Here is a 16702-nt window from a genome sequence, read left to right as displayed (position 1 = left end):
AGTGTTGGGGTGAGATTTAAAATTAGTTTAAGATTAGGGTTATATTTAGTTCTATGGTAAATTTTAGAGTTAGAGCCAGAGTTAGGACTATGGTTAGAGCTAGTGTGATAGTTAAAGTTAGGACTATGGATAGGTTTTAGGCCAGGGTTAGGGTTAGGGTTAAGGCAGGGTTAGGTTTAAGTTTTGGTATTAGTGTCAGGGTTAGAGGTGGGGCTCATATTAGGATTAAGGTTAATGCTTGAGTTATTAAGGCTAACTTTAGGGATAGGATTAGAGTTTAGATTGGGTTAAAGCACCATGTTAGGATACAGTTAGGATTTTGGCTAAGTATAGAATTAAGGTAAGGTTATGGTTAAGATGAGGGCCAAGTTTAGGGTTAATGCTTTGTCTAGGGATAGACCTAGTATTAGGCTTCAGAATTGGTTTAGATCTAGGATTAGGTTTAGGGTTAGGGCTAGGACTAAGACTAAGGCTAGGGCTAGGGCCAAGGTAAGGATTAGGGCTTGGACTAATGTTTTTTTTTAACTTTTATTTAATGAATATAAATTTCCAGTATACAGCTTATGGATTACAATGGCTTCCCCTTCCCATAATTTCCCTCCCACCCACAACCCTCCCCTCTCCCGCTCCCTCTCCCCTTCCATTCACATTAAAATTAATTTTCAATTCTCTTTATATACAGAAGATCAATTTAGTATACATTAAGTAAAGATTTCAACAGTTTGCACCCACATAGAAACACAAAGTGAAACATACTGTTTGAGTACTAGTTATAGCATTAAATCAAAATGTACAGTACATTAAGGACAGAGATCCCACATCAGGAGCAAGTGCACAGTGGATCCTGTTGTTGACCCAACAAATTGACACTCTAGTTTATGGCACCAGTAACCACCCTAGGCTGTCGTCATGAGTTGCCAAGGCTATGGAAGCCTTCCAAGTTCCCCGACTCTGATCATATTTAGACAAGGTCATAAAAGACAGGGTGAGGATAGTAACCAATGATCCTAAGAGTGGCATTTACCAGGTCTGAACAATTATACAGCATTAAGTGGGGAAGAGGACCATCAGTACACATAGGTTGGGAGTAGAGCCATTGGTGGTAGAGTAGAGGTTATGATTACAAAGGAATGAGGCCCAAGTGTACTAGACAGGGTCTAGAACAAAGGACAGAGTCATTATTAGAGGAGCTAAGAAAGGTGTTGTCTAAGCTACAATTAAGTTTTCTGATTGAGAGGCAAATAGAACCTGATAGAAGGGGCTTGATAATAATCTGGTGGGCTTTAGGCCTTGTAAGTTAAGAGGCTCAGACCTATCTATCTCTTCACCTGGGGTATATCCTAAGGGAGGTGTGAACCTCCTAGGGGAAGGCATTCTGTTGACTTTCATTACTTGGCTGGCCTGGGAGGAGAGCTGGCCAGGTAAAGGCAGGGGGCATCTCTAACAAGAAATTTACAGTTCTGCCTGCAATGTTGCTGACCCTACTTGACCATCCCCTCAGCTGCAGTGGTCACTTTGGAAGTTGGGCTGAGTGAAGGGCTTTTCGTCTGGACTAATGTTATAATTTGGTTTATTTTTATAAAATGAAAAGCAATAAAGACATAGTAATATGAATACCAATCATATTTTTAAAAATTCCTCCTAATAAAAAAAAAGACCTAAATGAATGATCTCTGTGAGTGAGATCCCAGTGGAAAGAATGGGGCCATCAAAGAAGGAGATACCCTTCTCCGAAGGGAGGAGAGAACCTCCACTTTGACTATGACCCTATCGGAATAAGACCAAAGTCAGCGAACTCTAAAGGCTTCCATAGCCCTGGCAACTCATGACTAGAGCCTAGGGAGATTACTGACGCCATGAACAGGAGTGTCAAATTGTTAAGTCAGCAACAGGAGTCACTGTGTACTTACACCCCATGCGGGATCTGTCCCTAATGTGTCGTCTAAAGCCAAGTGATGCTATGACTGGTACTGAAACAGTATTTTTATACTTTGCGTTTCTGTGTGGGCGCAGACTGATGAGGTCTTTGCTAATTATATACTGAAGTGATCTTCTGTATATAAAGAGAATTGGAAATGAAAAAAAAAAACAACCTGGTGTTAAAATGGAAATGGCATAGAAAATTAATTATTTTGAAAAAAAAATTATGTAGGATCTCTGTCTTTAATGTGCTGTACATTGCTATTTAATGCTATAATTAGTAATCCAATGGTAGTTTTTTCACTCGATGTTGCTATATGGGCAAAATGTTGAAACCTTTACCTAATATATACTAAATTGATCTTCTGTATACAAAGAGAATTGAAAATGAATCTTTACATGAATGGAAGGGGAAAGGGAGCGGGAGGGGGGAGGGTTGCGGGCGGGAGGGAAGTTATGGGAGGGGGGAAGCCATTGTAACCCACAAGCTATACTTTGGAAATTTATATTCATTAAATAAAAGTTTAATAAAAAAATTCCTCCTAATAAATCTCATGTTGATTCTAAAACTGAGGTGAAAGACTGGAATTTAGGTGGATCTACAGAACATGGACACAGAGACAGACCATATCATCCCAAACTGGCTACTGCCTAAAAATAGGTGTTCAATTCCAAGTTTTAAAGGACATTTTAAAACTAACCAATGGCAGAGACATCTACGTTAACATATCCCAACTATAATTAAACTAAGGAGAGAATTACTTGGTTACTTCCCAAGAATCTTTAGTCAACTGATTTTAGTTGATCTTTCTTAATATTTGTTTTTCATTATGGTAGTTCAGTTATTTCCTTATGAACAATAAAACATTTGTTGAACCAGATAAACTAGAAAAGATAATATAAGGGCAGTTCAAAAGGTTTGCAGAAAATGGAGTTAAAAGTTATTTATTTTGTGAATTTTTTAATGTATGCAGTTTTCTCAAAATAAACATGTCCATGAACTTTTTGAAGCATCCTCATGCATCTTAAGATACTCTTCCAGAATGATATATCGACTCCACTGACTTATGTTACACATCCACATGAGTGGAGATGCAATCTGTAGGTTGTATCAGCTTGATGTTTCTGTATGCCTTATACCACACAAAGAAGATCCCTGTCCATCTCTGACAGGATAATATTAATCTTATTCTCCAAGTGGGCACCCAGAATATCACAAAGGTCAAAAGGAAAGCATCATTCAGTGTTACTGTGTTCACAGAGGATGGCATTTATTCCTTAGGAAGTAGCATCCAGACTATCATAATGGGACATTCCACCTGTGAGGTACAGGTCTTCTTCCACAACCTGCAGGATACTGCTCCTAGAACCAGCACATGGGGCCACAGCTTTGACTCATGATGCTAAGGTCCTTCGTACCCCAAGAGCTAAGTAAATATGAGTTAGTTTGAGGTGTCTTTTGATTTGCTCAATCATGGTTGCCAGGGCAACAGATTCATCCAGGGTGCATGATTGACCCATTCCAGTATGTAGAGCAAAGGCTTCTGCAGTGACAGAATTTCAGTTCTCTGGTAAAGTTATCTGTTTTGAGAGAGCTGAGCCACCACCTGTATCAAAGTCTTCTCAGTACAATTCAGGCTGATCCTTATTTTTCTCTTCATCAATCCTAGCAGAAAAAGAAGTGACAGGAACACCTTCAACTTCTCTCACTGCAGACACAACTTTATCCATATCTTGGGTATGCTTAATGTTGACTTGTACTCAGTAGTACCCTCTATAGGATAGCCATGAGTTTTGGAAGGATATGTATGCCTGGATGTGCAGGCTCTAAGCCCTTTGGAAAACCACTTTTTCAATCCCTGGGGTGCAGCATCATAGGCTGTGTGAAGAGAGTAGATGCCAACTCTGTTCTCCAAAGCCCAGAACACCAGGTGCTCCTTTCAGGACATCCAGGTAATATGTTTTATGTGTAGGAAAATAGGTGGAAGGTAGGAAAAGATGAGATCTGCCTTCTTATGCAGAGCCTCCTCCATCACCTTCTCAGTCAAGTCATTGGTCAGGAAGAATGTATTTATAGTTTGTGGTGGGCTTGGTTCCACCAGCAATCCAATATTGTCCCAACTCTCAGCAGAAGACAGGGATGCAAAGTCATTCAATGAGGAAATGAGAGTCTTCAGACCCATGAAGGAACAGGAAGAATTGCAGTTCAGAGATTACATAAACCAGACTGTCATGGGGACCAGGCATAAGCAAGATGACAACATACAGCAATTGGGCAAAACTCAATTTGAGTCCAGGTACATCTCCATAGCCTTTTTAAAATTTTATTTATTTATTTATTTATTTATTTATTTATTTTTGACAGGCAGAGTGGACAGTGAGAGAGAGACAGAGAGAAAGGTCTTCCTCTTGCCATTGGTTCACCCTCCAATGGCCGCCGCGGTAGGCGTGCTGCAGCCGGCGCACCACACTGATCCGATGGCAGGAGCCAGGTGCTTATCCTGGTGTCCCATGGGGTGCAGGGCCCAAGGACTTGGGCCATCCTCCACTGCACTCCCTGGCCACAGCAGAGAGCTGGCCTGGAAGAGGGGCAACCGGGACAGAATCCGGTGCCCCGACCGGGACTAGAACCCGGTGTGCCGGCGCCGCAAGGTGGAGGATTAGCCTAGTGAGCCGCAGCGCCGGCATCTCCATAGCCTTTAATCTGTCTTTTTACATTGGCTTTTGTTTTCTAAACATCGTTTTTTGAAGTTGTTGTATATTTGGATTGCAGAACAGTTTGTAAGACGAATTTTTTAGCATGCATTGCTAAAATTGTTCTGAGTGAAGCTAATTGTCAACTTTATTAAGGAGGATTGCTTTCTGTCCACCTAGTGTAAAAATAAAATCAAGTAATGAAAAAAATGAGTTTACAAATTTAAAGGCAAAGAAACAGAAAGATCTGAAATTAGACCTGATAGAAAATGAGGAGTCCAACAAAAACCCCATTATGTTGATTTAAGACATGGCTGGCTTGTACTAATACCATATACAAATGAAAAAGAACGAATGCTGCAGGTTTCGTTTGAGATTCATCAAATGTGAGGTATTATTTGAACAGCTGCAAAGAAGCATTCAAGATGGAGAAGGAACTATAGTCTAAAGGTCATGGAAGATGTTCATACTGGAAAGAGAAGTGTCTGATTACAGATGGCAAAATCAGTCAGGCAGAATCAGAGATTGGGATGAATGGGAGATTAGAGGGAATACCTAGATGGGTAATGTTAAGGAGAATGCAGATGGTTTCAGGAGGAAAATACAAGAAACCATCAGTGGAGTTCTGATAGAAACAGAGAGGAATTACCAGGGGAAAATCATATATAGTACTTTCAAATATGACAAAGAAAAACATTTAAATGGGCATTATGCATTTAGTGTAGTTGTTATGATGCCTATTTTTTTTTGACAGGCAGAGTTAGACAGCGAGGGAGAGAGACAGAGAGAAAGGTCTTCCTCCCATTGGTTCACCCCCAAATGGCCACTATGGCCGTCACACTGTGCCAATCTGAAGCCAGGAGCTAGGTGCTTCCTCCTGGTCGCCCATGTGGGTGCAGGGGCCCAAGCACTTGAGCCATCATCCACTGCCTTCCCGGGCCACAGCAGAGAGCTGGACTGGAAGAGGAGCAACTGGGACAGAGCTGGCACCCCAACCAGGACTAGAATCCAGAGTACTGGTGCCGCAGGCTGAAGGATTAGCCTATGATGCTGGCTTATGATGCCCATTAAGAAATCCTGGTTCTACTTTAGAGTGCCTGGATGTGACTTCCAGAATCAATTAATTAGGCTTCTATCATACCTCTGAGAGACTGGGACTACATTTCTGGCTCTTGTATTCAGTCTTGGCCCAGGTCTGGCTGCTGTGGGTCTTGAGGAATGCACTAATGCAAAAAAGTGCTCTCTCTACCTTTATGTCTCATTCTGCCTAGCTCCCTTTCTCTTGAAGATAAAAATATTTTTTAGACATGACAAAAGATTCAATTAATACAATGATTAGAGAATAGCCTTTGGCTCTGACTATAATTTATGTTACTGGTAAGTGTTTCAGGGCTTCAATTAAGACTAATTTGAGTAGGTTAAAATTCAAATGTATAATAGAATGATTTGCCTGAAAATATAACATTAAAAAGTGTCTGCACAACCTACATTAATAGACTTAGAGAAATGCATGGAGAATTATTTAAGGCCACACAATAGATTCTGTCCTCCACACACTCCTGGTCTTATCTATATATAAGTACAGGCTCCAAAAAGCTCTCAAAGATCATACTGTTTTAGCAATTCCAAAATAACCTAAATAACCTATTTAATTTGACAGGTAGAGTTAGACAGAGAGAGGTCTTCCTTCTGTTTGTTGGTTCAGCCCCCAAATGGCAGCTACGGATGGCACTGTGCTGATCTGAAGCCAGGAGCCAGTTGATTCCTCCTGGTCTCCCATGCAGGTGCAGGGACCCAAGCACTTGGGCCATCCTCCACTGCCTTCCTGGGCCACAGCAGAAAGCTGGACTGGAAGAGGAGAAACTAGGACTAGAACCCATATGGGTTCTAGTGCCCATATGAGATACTGGCACCACAGGCAGAGGATTAACCAACTAAGCCATTGCACTGACCCCTGTTTATGTTTTAACACTAGATAATTCTTGGCTCTGCAGCATATTGAGTGTTTATTTCCAGCCTTGAACTAAAACACTATGCACAACATCATCTTTATGACTCATAAATGTTCTGTTTCAGAATACATCTCATAGGTATTTAGCAAATTTCCTCTTAATTTTTAATTTGAAATGTAACAAATATGTCTTTTTGCTATAGCATCAGAAAGACAAGAGACTGTCTAAAGCCATACCACCCTGAACCTCCCACCCCCAATCTCATCTGATCTTGGAAACTAAGATGGGTCAGGCCTGGTTAGTACATGGATGGGAGAAAGACAAGATACTAATTTGCTGTCAGCTTACATGGCTCTATTGTCTTATAACCATGCCAACTTTATCTTGTTCATGTGCATTCTCTAATGATGAATGTTGTGTTTGCCTTTCCATTTTAATTAACAAATTTTCATAAAGGTCCTAAAGCACAATGTAAAATGAACTGAGGAATGATGAAGTAAGCAAGTTACTGAGATATATTAATTACTCTGTTCTTAGAAACATGTAGACATGTAGAAGTCAATAGAACTATACCTGAAAGAGAAAATGAAAGAAGGTGGTAGTGAGAGAACTGGTCAGGATTGTACCTACATTCTACTGTGCAAAACAAGATTATGATAGAAATGTATACAGAATAACAGATATACAAGCTGGAAGAACAAAAACAATAAATCTCCCTCTGCAAGAATAGTGTTTTACCCATGATTGTAGGCTGGAAAGACATTCTTGAAAGGGCACTCACAATTTATTAATTGGTAAAGATTAAACACAACTTAGTTTCATGAAGACATTCATTTGCTACTGATTTTGTAAAAAAAATAAAGTTAGCAATGATAACATAATTTTAAGAATTATTATCCAAATAAATTACAGAATTCCAAAGAAAGATCATGTGTCACTAACAACTGAACAATGGAAAAATAATTAAATGATATTAACTATGTTCCTCTTAATACAGGGATACCCTTGGGATGCCATGTTAGCATTTTTCAATAGAGTATCTCCAGATTTTATATACCTAAAATTCCATAAAAAGCATGCATGTTGGATGATTCCAAGATGGTGGAATAGGGAAGCACATATACTAGTGGTAACTAGTTTCAAAAAATGTTGGAAGTACATTATTAGGAAGAGTTAGAGAAAACTGTGGTGGAAATTCTACAGGAGAGAAATGCCATGAATCTGTGTGGAAGATGCAGACATGCAGCATGAACACAGACACAACAGGATGCCAGCAGCCAAGAGGAGGAGAAAGCACCAGCTTTGGAGAGTGAGGTGAGATCAGACTGCAGCAACCCATACCACTGGTGATATAGACATAGGGAGACTTTGATGTGAGTCTGGCCTGGAGCTCTGAGGGGGAAAGTGTACCCGCCGACCCAGTAAAAAACAAGGGGGGGGGGGCATGTTTCTCTCACTACATTCACTAAACAATGGTGCTCTATAATCAGTTGAGAGAAGGTGGGCACCATTTTGGACAGAAACAGAAGATGCAGAAGCTCTTGTGCACGTGCTCAGCACCTGGCTGAGACAAGAAGCCATCTTCTAACAGTACCAGTGGCAGCAGCTTGAGTGCATGCAACTTGCAACTGATGGGGAGAAGGAAGCATTAGGTTGGTGACTATTGTGCATGTGTGTGATCCAGAGATTCTAACAGAAGGAAAACTCCATGTTTCCCATTGACTTTGAGTCTGGCTGGGCAAATTGACTAGAGTCTGTGCACCCACATGTTACTGAGGTCCCCCCAATCTCTCAACATGTCACAGGCTCCAGTGCTCAAACTGTCGAGGCTCTGGAAATGTCTCTGCCTCTCTGTGAATGAGACAGTCTAGCAAGGTGGATCAAATCCTCTGCACCCATTGACAGTGGGTGCTGAGACTGTGTGCTGAGACTGTGGAAACTCTGTGACTGCATAAGAAGGCACAGGATATAGCTGGTTCTCTGGACAACCAATGTGAGCTGCTCTACAGGCACTTATCAAAAGAGAAAATTTTAAAAACCACAGGCAAGTGAAAAATGCTCAATATCACTAGTCACTGGAGGAATACAAATCACAATCACAATGAGGTTTGACCTCACCCCTGTCAGAGTGGCTCTCATACAGAAATCAACAATCAACAAGTGCTGGCCAGAATGTGGGGAAAAGGCATCTTAATCCACTATTGGTGGGAAAATAAACTAGTACAGCTATTGTGGAAGATGAATGGAGACACCTCAGAAACTTAAACGTAGATATACCATATGACTCAGCAATCTTAATCCTGGGAATTAATCTAAGTGAAATGAAATAGGCATATGAGGGGCCAGCACTGTGGTGCAGTAGGTTAATGCCCTGGCCTGAAGCGCTGGCATCCCATATGGGCACCGGTTCTAGTCTTGCCTGTTCCTCTTCCGATCCAGCTCTCTGCTATAGCCTGGGATAGCAGTGGAAGATGGCCCAAGTCCTTGGGCCCCTGCACCACATGGGAGACCTGGAGGAAGCTCCTGGCTCCTGGCTTCAAATCAGTGCAGCTCTGGCCATTGCAGTCATCTGGGGAGTGAACCAGTGGGTGGAAGACCTCTCTCTCTGTCTCTACCTCTCTCTGTAACTCTGTATTTCAAATAAATTAAATCTTAAAAAAAGAAATAGGCATATGAAGGAGCTTTCTGTATCCTCATGTTCATTGCAGCTCAATTAACAACAGCTAAGATATGGATTCAACCTAGATGTCCATCAACTGATGACTGGATAAAAAAATGTGATATATATATATATATATACATACTTATATATGTATTTATAATAAACAACTACTCAGCTATAAAATATAATGAAATCTTTGTTTTGCAACAAAATGAATACAATTGAAAACCATTAAATTTAGTGAAATAAGCCAATCCCAAAAAGACAAATACCTTATGTTCTCCTTGATCTGTGGTAACTAATAGAGCAGCAAAAAACAGAATGTATAGGAGTGAAATTGACATTTTGAGAGTTTATGATTGTTTACAGCCCTTGTCTCTACTGCTGAACAACAGTGCTGTACTCTTTACTTAGTATAGGGTGGATCTTAAGAATAAAAAGTCCACTGAAAGTAGATCAGTGTAGAAAGTAAGAGAAGTAGGGCTGACACTGTGTAGTGGGGAGAACTGTGCCCAGTTTCAGTCCCAGAGGCTCCACTTCCAATCCAGCTCCCTGCTAATGTGTCTGGAAAAGATCAGATCACTCAGGGGCTTGGGCCCCTGCAACCACATGGGAAACTTGGAAGAAGCTCCTGGCTCCTGGCTTTGGACCAGCCCATCTCCAGCCATCGCAGCCATGTGGGGAGTAAACCAGTGGATGGAAGATCTCTCTCTGTCTCTTCCTTCCTTTGTCTTTGTAACTTTGCCTTTCAAATAAAAAAATGAATAGATCTTTAAGGGAAAATAAGACAGGGAATTAGAGAGAAAGGATGAGAGAATGTGTGGGTGGGAGAGAGGATAAGGTGGGAAGTATCACTATGTTCCTAAATCTGTATATATGAAATATGTGAAATCTGTTGACCTTAAATTAAAAAAAAAAAACTGACATTTAATTTCAATAGCTGTGACATAGAATAACTACAATAAAAAATTCTACTTGTAGGCCAAATAAATTGGAATAGTAATAAAAATGAAATATAATTTTTAAAATGGTCTGACTTTAACATGTATCATCCCAGACCTACCTAATACCTGGGACTGGTGCTGTGGCACTGTGGGCTGAGCCTCTGCCTGTGGTGCCAGCATCCCATATGTTACCAGTTCATGTTCTGGCTGATCCTCTTCCAATCTAGCTCTCTGCCACCTGAGAAAGCAGTGGAGAATGACCCAAGTGCTTTGACCCCTACATTGATATAGGAGACCTGGAGGAAGCTCCTAGCTCCTAGGTTCAGACTGGCCAACCTCCAGCCATTGTTGCAATTTGAGGAGTGAACCATCAGATGGAAGACCGTTCTCTCTGTCTCTCCCTCTCTCTGTCTGTAGCTCTACCTCTCAAATAAACAAAATCTTAAAAAAAATCCCCAAGACAATAGTTTCAACCCTCAGGAATAGATTGACACCAATTTTAAAAGGACCTTGAGGTGATAAGTTTTATCTCTTACACTCTCTCTCACCATGTAATGACTTCTGCCAAGTTAAGTTACAGGAATATGGCCCTCTCCTGATGGGGCCTCTTGATCATTGACGTCTCATATGACTACAAGATACACTTTTTCTTTATAAATTACACATTGTACACTGGTTTTGTAACAACACAAAATAGACTAAGACTTAAAATAGATGAATACATATTTTCTCATCTTTAGGAAAGAGAGAAGGAAAATGGAGAGGCAGCATGTGGCTTAGCAGGTTAAATTGCTGCCTGGAGTGCTGGCATCCTATTTGGGCACTGATTCTAGTCCTGGCTTGCTTTACTTCTGATAACTCCTTATTAATATACCTGGAAAAGCAACAAAAGATGTCCTAAGTACTTGAGAGTGTGCACTCATGTGGGAGAATTGCATGAAGATCCTGACTCCTGGCTTCAGCTTGACCCAGCCCTGGACATAGCAGCCACTGGTGAGTGAGTCAATGGATGGAATATTCTCATTCTCTCTCCCTCTCTCTCTCTCTCTCCTTGTCTCCTCCCCTCTCTCTGTAATACTGCCTATTAAATAAATAAATCTTCAAAACAAAACAGAACACTAGCTTCTGGAGGATATCATGTTAATTTAAAAAAAAAAGAGAAGGTACAGGCTAATCCTCCGCCTTGTGGCGCCGGCACACCGGGTTCTAGTCCCGGTCGGGGCACCGATCCTGTCCCGGTTGCCCCTCTTCCAGGCCAGCTCTCTGCTGTGGCCAGGGAGTGCAGTGGAGGATGGCCCAAGTGTTTGGGTCCTGCACCCCATGGGAGACCAGGATAAGCACCTGGATCCTGCCATCGGAACAGCGCGGTGCGCCGGCCGCAGCGCGGTACCACGGCGGCCATTGGAGGGTGAACCAACGGCAAAAAGGAAGACCTTTCTCTCTGTCTCTCTCTCACTGTCCACTCTGCCTGTCAAAAATAAAAAAAAAAGAGAGAAGGAAAATGCACAGAACTTTAGAAAGCCATGAGACTATTAAGTTTTTTATTTTTAAAAGTTTTAAAGATTTATTTATCTATTTGAAAGTCAGAGTTACACAGAGAAAGAAGGAATGGCAGGGGGGGTCTTCTATCCACTGGTTCACTCCCCATCTGGCTGCAACAGCTGGAGCTGCACTGATTTGAAGCCAGGAGCCAGGAGCTTCTTCCAGGTTTCCCAAGCAGGTGCAGGAACCCAAGGACTTGGGCCATCTTCTATTGCTTTCCTCGGCTATACAGAGAGCTGAATTGGAAGTGGAGCAGCTGGGACTTGAACCGGTGCCCATATGGATGCCAGCACTGCCAGCAACAGGCTTACTGGTTATGCCACAGCACCGGCCATATTTTTTTTTTATTTAGTTCATGCTTATTTTCTAATGAGAATAGGGAAGGATTTTTTTAAATATTTATTTATTTGAAAGGCAGATTTACAGAGAGGCGGAAGGAGAGAGAGAGAGAGAGAGAGAGAGAGAGAAAGAGAGAGAGAGAGAGAGGTCTTCCATCCACTGGTTCACTCCCCAAATGGCTACAAACAGCCAGAGCTGAGACAATCTGAAGCCAGGATCCAGAGCTTCTCCTGGGCCTCTCATGTGATTGCAGTGTCTCAAGGACTAGGGTCATCTTCCACTGATTTCCAAGGCCATAGCAGAAAGCTGCATGGGAATTGAAGCAGGCAGGACTTGAACCAGCATCTATATGGGATTCCAGCACTGCAGGCAGCGGCTTTACCCACTATACCACAGTGCCAGGCCCATGAGATTATTTAGCAATCAACATGAGAAGCATACTTCAAAGAGTTTGCAGAAAGTTGAATTAAAAATAAGAGAAGACTGAAAATAAGCTTAAGAATAATTAAGTAATCACCTTACTGGAGAAAAATTAATTTTCTTTGATCTTGGAAATATATAGATGTACTTATGATCATAACTGGAAGAGAAGATGAATGGAGAGAGTTGTGATTGGGTTCACCCTTTGATTCCAATGTGCAAAATAAAATTATTATTGAAATGAATTGGAAGTGGAGTAGCCAGGACTTGAACTGGTTCCCATATGGGATGCTGGCACTGCAGGCAGAGGCTTTATCCACTATGCCACAGTGCCAGCCCCTATGTATAAATCTTATGGCATCAGTGGAGACATTATGTCATATTATCCATTCCACATGAACAGGGAATGGTGATGTGAATATGTGAAAATACTCAACCCATGCATGATGATATAAAGTATTCATGGACAAAAATTGTGTAACTTTTAGATATAGAAAATACACATATTAAGCGATTTTGTAAAGATGAGTTTAGTTAGACCAGTATAAATACACTAGTCATATGCTCTGTCAGATGCAGCCACAGGATCTACAAATGTTTGGAGTTACCAAGCTTACATCCTTAACCAGAAGACATGGTGAATGAGAATTTAGAGTCTTTTTTAATGTATGATGAAATGAATAACTACAGTGAACTGGAAAATATGAATAAGAGGTTGGTGTTATTGGAAGTGGGTCCAATAGAGGAGGAATCCCCTTGCAGTACTATAAATGAGTCATATAGAACAATAGTGTGAATAAGCTATAAGGTGATACTCCAGATAAAATTTGCATCTGATACGTACCACTAAAGATGTACATGTTTAGGATTCTGAGCTTTGAAAAGAAATACACATGAATACAAATTCTTGCCATGTTATATTTTACAAGGCAATTTTGTTATATTACTAAAACTTTGAACTACATTTCTCCTCACACGGAATCAAGAATTCAATCCATAAGTAGAGGTGTACTTCAAAGATTAAATAAGAAAAAATATACAAAACCCCATGGATATGCTTTTAATTAAACAGCATTTGAAAAACTTGTTCTCTTGCCATGGATCATGGGACTCCAAATCCCATTAAGTTGGCAGGTACCAATGCCATCTTACTAGTCAAAGTGATCAGTTTAAGTTCATAATTGATCATAAAGATAGGATTAAGTGTCAAAGAGATTACATAAATAAGATCATTGCCTGATAATAATAATTGATAGAATTAAAAAGCAGAGAATGAGCCAACATGGGAAGCAGGATACACAGCAGACTCATAGAATTACAAATGCCCTAAACAGCACCCTGGCCTCAGAATCAGCCCTTAAGGCATTCAGATCTGGCTAAAAAGCCCATGAGAGTTTCTCAGGCATGGAAAGCCAAGACACACTGGCAAAAAAGTGACCTAAATGAAAGATCTCTGTGAGTGAGATCCTGGTGGAAAGAAGGGGCCATCAAAGAAGGAGGTACATTTCTCTGAAGGGAGGAGAGAACTTCCAGTTTGATTATGGCCTTGTCTAAATAAGGTCAGAGTTTGTGAACTCAAGAGGCTTCCATAGCCTTGGCAGCTCCTGACAAGAGCCTTGGGTGATCACTGACATCATAAATGAGAATGTCAATTGTTAAATCAACAACAGGAGTCACTGTGCACTTGCTCCCCATGTAGGACCTCTGTCATTAATGTGTTGTACTATGAGAATTAACTGTAAAAGTAATCTTCAAACAGTACTTTATACTCCCCCTGTCTCCCTCTCTCCCCTTCTCCCTCTCTCTCTTCTGGAAAGTCTGACTCCAGATAAGTAAATCAATAATTTTTTTAAAAAGAAACTAAGGAAGCAGAACAGATTCAAGGAAAAAAAACAAATAAATATTTTAATAAGGACTCCAGAACAGACTATAAATGTGCTACTACTGCACTTTTGTCACTATAATGTACTAAAAGAAAAATAATTAATGTATATATTTTTTGACAGGCAGAGTGGACAGTGGGAGAGAGAGACAGAGAGAAAGGTCTTCCTTCTCTGTTGGTTCACCCCACAATGGCTGCTGCGGCCGGCACACTACGGCCGGCACACCTCGCTGATCTGAAGCCAGGAGCCAGGTACTTTTCTCCTGGTCTCCCATGCGGGTGCAGGGCCCAAGGAATTGGGCCATCCTCCACTGCACTCCCGGGCCACAGCAGAGAGCTGGACAGGAAGAGGAGTGACCGGGACAGAATCTGGTGCCCCATCTGGGACTAGAACCCAGTGTGCCGGTGCCGCAGGCAGAAGATTAGCCTACTGAGCTTCGGTGCCAACCAGTGTATATTATCATGTACTAATTTGAATGATTGATTATTGGCAATTAGAATTTAGTTTTAAATGAAAATATTTCAAGTGACAATATTCATCAGCCTAGTAGAAAAAGGTTGAAACAGGCCAGCACCACAGCTCACTAGGCTAATCCTCCACCTGCAGCCCTGGCACTCTGCATTCTAGTCCTGGTTGGGGCACTGGTTCTGTGCTGGTTGCTCCTCTTCCAGTCCATCTCTCTGCTGTCACCCAGGAAGGCAGTGGAGGATGGCCCAAGTGCTTGGGCCCTGCACCTGCATGGGAGACCAGGAGGAAGCAACTGGCACCTGGCTTCAGATTGGTGCAACACCGGCCATAGTGGCCATTTGGGGGGTGAACCAATGGAAGGAAGACCTTTCTCTCTGTCTCTCTTTAACTGTCTAACTCTGCCTGTCCAAAAAAAAAAGGTTGAAACAAAGCACTCTCTCTTAATCTCACAAAGTCATGTGGATAGAAGGCATATCTGATTTATTCTAATAGGTCTTCCTAAAATTTACAAATGTTTTTCTGACAACAGTGAATTTGGCTCATCATAGAAAATTCTTTGAAGGCTCTTGTTAAACTTGTTCCTCTTTGAAAAAGTAAATTTTACTGCATGAAACTACATGAGGTAAATTTTTGATTTATAGAACACTGGAAAACCAATATGTTTAGTCTCTAATTTCTGATTTACTTTATAGAACAGAAATTACACAGATAAATTTCACTTTATCTATTTTTTTATTTTTACTTACTTATTTGACAGGAGAGAGACAGGGAGGTCTTCCTGGTTCACTCCCCAATGGCCACAATGGTCAGAGCTGGGCCAATTCAAAGCCAGGAGCCAGGAGATTTTACTGGGTCTCTCAGATGGGTGCAGGGGTCCAAGTACTTGGGCCACCATTCGCTGCTTTCCCAGGTCATTATCACAGAGCTGGATTGGAAATGGAGCAGCTGAGACATGAACTGGCACCTGTATGGGACACCAGTGCCACAGGCAGAGGTTAATGATTATGGCACACACCAGTCCCCACTTTATCTAAATTTATGGTAAACCCATGAGTTGCACCACAACACAATTTTCCTTCCTTCCTTCCCTCCTTCTCTCCTTCCTTTCTTCTTTCTTTCTTTCTTTCTTTCTTTCTTTCTTTCTTTCTTTCTTTCTTTCCTTCCTTCCTTCCTTCCTTCCTTCCTTCCTTCCTTCCTTCCTTCCTTCTTTCTTTCTTTCTTTCTTTCTTTCTTTCTTTCTTTCTTTCTTTCTTTCTTTCTTTCTTTCTTTTTTTTCTTTCTTTTTCTCTCCTTTCTTTTTTCTTCTTTCTCTTTATTTCTTTTTCTTTTCCTTTCTTTCTTTCTTTCTTTCTTTCTTTCTTTCTTTCTTTCTTTCTTTCTTTCTTTCTTTCTTTCTTTCTTTCTTTCTTTCTTTCTTTCTGTTAGTTTTTCTGTGTCATGAAGCTTGCACATTGCATCTAAGGACATGGACCAGGGAGAGAGGCTTATGATTACTGTGTGCAAGAACTCTCCTCTTGAGGGTCAAAGCATCTGACAAGGAAGCTCTCCTAGACTAAGTCCTCAAGTGCCTCTCTCAATAACAAGCAAGAGAAGGTGTGCTAACTGGAGAGCATCTTTGGTTTAATTAACTCCAGGAGGTCTGAGTGTTGCTGGGGTCCTCATTGGGCTATAATAATGGGTCATGAATCATTTGAATGTGACTATTCACCACTAGAGGGCTCTGTAGGGTCAATTACATTTTCACAATCATTGACGCCTGATTCCCCACTGTTGTCTCCAGTTGCTCTTCTGGGAAAGAAAATCTGCTTCACTTGCAGGATGCTTAAGTCCAGCAGTGGAGGAAGCATAATTGAAAGAGCCCACAACTGAGATAAAGGC

At 41.2% G+C, this 16702-nt stretch overlaps 1 pseudogene; it reads right to left on the bottom strand.

Annotated features, from left to right (window-relative positions):
* Positions 1-3054: 3054 nt before the first annotated feature.
* LOC133755305 (NIF3-like protein 1) lies at positions 3055-4184 on the bottom strand (annotated as a pseudogene).
* Positions 4185-16702: the final 12518 nt, after the last annotated feature.

Source organism: Lepus europaeus, unplaced genomic scaffold (assembly GCF_033115175.1).
Source record: "Lepus europaeus isolate LE1 unplaced genomic scaffold, mLepTim1.pri SCAFFOLD_3_1, whole genome shotgun sequence".
NCBI lineage: Eukaryota > Metazoa > Chordata > Mammalia > Lagomorpha > Leporidae > Lepus > Lepus europaeus.
This window is presented reverse-complemented; position numbering and strand designations above follow the sequence as displayed.